This window comes from Amblyomma maculatum, chromosome 2 (genome assembly GCF_055883805.1).
Source record: "Amblyomma maculatum isolate TAMU_Amacu chromosome 2, ASM5588380v1, whole genome shotgun sequence".
Lineage (NCBI taxonomy): Eukaryota > Metazoa > Arthropoda > Arachnida > Ixodida > Ixodidae > Amblyomma > Amblyomma maculatum.
Genome location: NC_139345.1, coordinates 191,143,256 through 191,148,763, shown reverse-complemented (window position 1 = coordinate 191,148,763; position 5,508 = coordinate 191,143,256). Strand labels below are relative to the sequence as shown.

Sequence of the window (5,508 nt, the reverse complement as noted above, 5' to 3'; positions counted from 1 at the left end):
CACCTCCCCCTTCTCCTCTGCTTGTGTCGAGTCGTTCGAAGCCGTCAGTTTCCTTTTCTGCTTCCTCCTGTTCTGCACTGGCCGAAACCCCGCCACGTCGTCTAGCTAGGGCTATTTATTTGGTTCGCGTCCAGCTGTCGCAGTTTTCTCCACCCTCCTGAACGATGCATGTCTCCAGAGGGCGAGTTTTGGCCGCGACAGAGTGCTCCGGAGACCATGGACGCGGGGCACCGGCAAGACGCCGCTAGATCTACAGGTATATAATCCATATGGCAGTGAAGATGATCGTAGCGATGACAATTGCGCTTCAATTAGTGATAATGACAATGATGAATAAAGCCAAATTAAAATGTCCACGTACTTGAAATGTAGACAAGCAAATGCGCCTACAGAATCAAAACAACTGCAAAGTCGCCGAGGCATAAATAAAATAATAGCAACAGGCGTGGGTGGATGCTTGATGCTAGCGCCAGCGTGACAAATATCACATTGTAGAAAACGTCAACCACAACAAAGAAACAGTGGCTTTAAAACTGCACGGAAACCAAACGCACTTCGTTATTATCGACACGCAAAGTTCCTTTATCGCATAACATGAACAGTTGGATAATTTGGCCTTAAAAGCAATATTAAAAGCAAAGTTTAATCAGCGCATAATACACTGATATATAAAGACGAGCAGAGGAAACCGTAAAATGTACAAAATTGACTTCCTTATTTACGGGTGTAATAACCATAGGGGACGAGGAAAAATTAGAGGGTCTCCTCTGTGCCTCTTAAAAGTAGAATGGCGAAAGCCTACCCTTCCTATCCTATAATTTGCCTCCCATCATCCGCCTCTTGTCGGCATTCGTTGCAGTGCAACATTTATTTATAATTGGTTTACAAAAGGCGCAGTATCTATCACACTTTCTCCGGCAATATAGTGAACTAGAATACTCATCTAGTGTTACGAACGAAGGCGCGCGCCAGCGGAACTGCTGAAACAAAACGCCTCTCCTCCCGCAAAAGGCGCTGCCGCACCTTTTACTAGCCCCGCACCGCTTCCTCCGTGCTGCCGAGGGCAGTCGGAATCTTATATCCCTGTCACACGGCCGCCTCGGAATTACCTTGAACTTCCTTGGCCTAAAGGAGCGCTAGGGAGTCACAGGGAGTTTCGCCTCAAAGGAGTTGTCCCTGTGTCACACGGCTTGCAACGAGTTTCTCGGAGCAGCCACCAGGGGGCCGTTAGGCGCTGTTTATTTTGGACAAACATTAAAAAAAAAGTTGTTCAAAACAAACTGAAATATTTTTATACTACTTTTTTCCTGGCAAAATGCAATTAGCTAGTCATATTATTATAAAAAAACACACATTTGCTGAAAACAACGAGCATGCTCACAACATAGCCATTTTTTCCGCTCCGCTGCACACCATGCGCGGCGTTGTGGAATACATGCGCAATGAATTGCGACCGCCGTAATTGAATGCGTACTGCGTTCGTCATTCTGTGTTTCTGTTCTAGTCGTTCTCCGTAGTCGGTTTGGTCTAGCGATAACCACATCGTGCTATGTCCTATCCCGCCGTATTTGCGTTTTGAACATTTTGCGCGTGTTTGGTGCCCCAACCGCCTCAACATGAGTGACGAGACTGAAAACGTGAGGAAGCTTGAAGTGCGAGATCGCCTTCGCTATGGCAATGATTTCATCGATGGAAATCAAGCAGCTACGGATAGGGTACGTTCGATTAGACAACAGCACTTGATCTGCCACGGCACGCTCGTTGTAGTGTATTCATCCCCACGCCGTGCACATAGGCAAGTTTGGGCTTACCATCGCGATGGACGATGGTTTGAAAATACACTGCCCAACTTGAGAGAACAGAGTTTCAATCGTTTCGGGTGTCGGAGACGACTTTCAAATATATATAGTGGATTCCTGCCACCCCCTAATGGAGCGACAAGCGGCGAACATGCGGGAGGCCGTCTCAATTGAGAAGAGTGTCACCGTGGGCCTGTATAAACTTTGTTCATCCGCTGAGAAGAGAACAATCGCACATTTGTTTGACTTAGGAAGATCAACTGGGAACACTATATAAAGGGAATTCTGTGAGACTGTTGTGGAAGTGCTAGAAGAACAGTGGGTGAAAATGATGTCTGCTGGTGACATCACGGACCATATCCGCGAATTCCAAGCCGTCTGTGGGTTCTCGCAAGCAGTGGACGCACTGGACGGCTGCCATCTTCCAGTTTCCCCACAGAAAAATTATGCCAGTAATTATTATAACTATAAGGGCTGGTAAGTACGTAAATAATGAGGCGAGTGTTAATGCTCGCTAATATATGTTGCATGCTTGCTGCTTACTTGCTGCTGTCTACTACTCATGCCTGCCCTGCAACAAATCAAGAAATGCCTGGCATTTTTCATGATCCTCATCACAAATTTGCTTGCAAAGGCTTTTATGAAACGTTTAGGCTTCTGTATAATACATTTTCATAGAAACAGTGGCATCATATTTAATATGAGGAAAGCATCACAGTTATATGAGACAGCCCCAAGGTATAGCTGAAAATAACAAATAAGATATGAGCTTGTCATCAAAACTCTCAAATGGTGAGGCTTTGCATCGTTTGAATGTGCTGACTGCGTTTATAAAGTCGCTGTGCTTGTATGTTTGGTAACTGACTGTAATGTCAATTTTATGCCCACCCTAGCAGATCAGATTCTATCAAGCACCTCAATACAACATTCCATTGCTACATACGGCAGTGAGAGCGGCCTGCTTCGTGTAGTGTGAGAGAGGTCGACTAACAGCGCGAAGATCAGCCGCATGGCAAGCAACAGCTTGAAGAACCGTGAAGACGAAGCTACACTCCCATCCCTCCTAACTCCCTAATTACCCAAACAGCGGCTAAGAGCCATCCCTTCATTCGAATGAAGGCTTCCTTCAGTTATTCATTTCCAGGTCCAGTGTCATCCTCCTTGCTGTAGTAAATCACAAGTACCGGTTTCGGTACGTCAACGTTGGCTCCCCGGGTAGCTTCCACGACTCCCATGTGCTCCAGAGGTCAACATTGCCAAGAATAATTGAAGAACCAACATTTCTGCGCCCAATTAAGCCTCATTGTTGGAGGGACTGACGTGCCGGCGCTTTTCTTGTGTCACCAGGCATTCCCCCTAACACCTAACCTGATGAAACCATTTCCTCGTGGAAACACCGAAGCAGAGCTAACATTTAATTACCAACTTTCCAAATCTAGAAGGATAGTTGAAAATGCCTTCGGAAGACTGAAAGCACGCTTCAGATACGTGATGAAGCAGATGGAGTGCAAGGTAAAGAATGTGCCAGTTCTTGTGCGTGCATGTTGTGTGTTTAACAACATTTGGGAACATTTCAATGACCCAATATTACCACAGTGGATGAATGAAGCTCAACAGCTTTGCTTGGTGAATCCGCAACCAACGTGTTCTACGTACATGGAAGTAGCAAGTGGGAAAAAAGGTGCGAGCTGCTCTTATTCGGTATTTCGAGCAAGCTGGAGTACACTAAAAAAAGCCAATACTAAAGAGTGAAAGCGGACACTCAATATTTATTCAAAAATTCTTCCAGCAGGTCCAGTAGTTTTTCTTGGGCTTCTACTTGCATCTCTGTAAGCGTGCACTCATGCCTTAAGGCTTCATCAAGGGCTAAGGTGAGCTGTCGTTGGTTTTCAAGGAGCGAATCCTGAAACTTTTCTTGTGGGGAGACCCTTTTTTTTTTCCTTGAATAGCTTTCCTGGGCAGTACCACTTCTGCTTTGTTCTAACTATGGGGAAGCTGCCACAGGCACGGCCGCTCGATGGAAGCCAACGTTTCTATATTAGGTCAGTTGGGAAAGAGCGCGCCCGCGCCATGTAGACGGAGCGGGCCCCTCGCGTATACCGCGCAGCGGCGGCGCTGCTGTGGCGTTAGGATTGCCCCTTCTGATATCGTCTGCTACGTCTCCGTGTTGAACGGCGAAAGCAAGAAGCTTGCGCATCAACGTTAAGGCCTTGAAGCAGCTGGAGTCAGCTGGCTAAATGTTATTTACGCACAGAAATAATTTCGTGATGGTACACAGGAAAAACAATGCCTAAACTAGGCAACGGCCGACTTAAACAAGCTTGAACCGACTGTTGGGTGGTGGTAGCGGCTGCACCGTGCAGACGCTTTCCACGCTCCCCTCCAGCGCGGCCCTCCTAACACAAACCTTGTTAGTGATGACTTTGCATTGTAGCATCTGGTAGGACACGTCCCTACATCAGTAGAGTATATTCCGATAAGCGGCTGTGTTTTTCAACAAAACTGGCCCGCGGTTCCAACAAACTCAAATTCAGCGCATGCGTTTATTACAAAGCCGGCTACGACGTAAAAAGGTCTCGTTAATCGCCTTTCACGGTTGCGGCTACCCGTTTTATGCTATATGGCGCTGTGGTGATATGAATTAGGTCAGTAAACTTGTTTCACTGCTCGGATGTTTATAACTTTACACCGTATTTACTCTACAGATGCCTCACGTGCGCCGACCTCTTGGCTTTTTGAGTTATTCTGAGTAGCTTGGAAAAAGGCTTCTAATTGTAGAAAAGGAATCACTGGCGGTTAAGTGAAATACAAAGCACGGCTCAATACATAACAATCATAACGTATCTTTATTTACATGCATGCTTTTATGTCCCGTGGATGTATTTATTTGTCCGAAAGGTCAGTCTACATCAACTTCACCTTCTTTCTCACGGAAGCAATTGTGCCACAAGCAGTCAGCTGTTTGCAAGTATCCTTTGCTGCAAAGTGCATTCGCAGGACTACATAGTATTGCAGAAGGTCTGCAGTCAGAGTGTCCCTGTGAGATCAGCACCCAACACCTAGCACACCTTAGCCTTTCAGTGAATCTAGAATATCCCAGAAAGTGTCCACACAGAGGCTGTTTTCTTGCAGTAGGGTCAATATCTTGTTTTCAACACTTTTAAACATGTTGAACAGCTCCCATGAAGGATATTTAAGGTATCCTTCCTTGAACTCTCTTTCAAGAGTTAGAAAAGCTTCTGGGCATGCCGTCTGCCATGGGGTAACGTCTGCCTGCCTCCTTCATTCCTTTTCCTTGTTAGCATTTTGAATTGCTTGGATTATATATATATATATATATATATATATATATATATATATATATATATATATATATATATATATATATATATATATATATATATATATATATATATATATATATATATAGTTTGTATTGGGTTTTAGCATATTGACACAATTATCTAAATTTGTGCATCGCATTTCTTTCAACTTAGATTTTGGCGATCAAATTGGTGGTATATTTATTCACTTCTCTAAGGCTTCTGACACAGTGATTCATTAGAAACTCGATTCACGAACGTTGTATTAATGATTCATCTTTGGCGAACTGGACATCTCTCTTTCTTTCTCTATACAATTATGGTAAAATCCAGTGTCGTCCCCGTCTCTTCTTGTGTGCCACAAGGACCTGCCTTAGAACATTAAC

At 44.7% G+C, this 5,508-nt stretch overlaps 1 pseudogene; it reads left to right on the top strand.

The window, feature by feature from the left end:
• Positions 1-1,929: 1,929 nt before the first annotated feature.
• LOC146200774 (uncharacterized) lies at positions 1,930-4,862 on the top strand (annotated as a pseudogene).
• Positions 4,863-5,508: the final 646 nt, after the last annotated feature.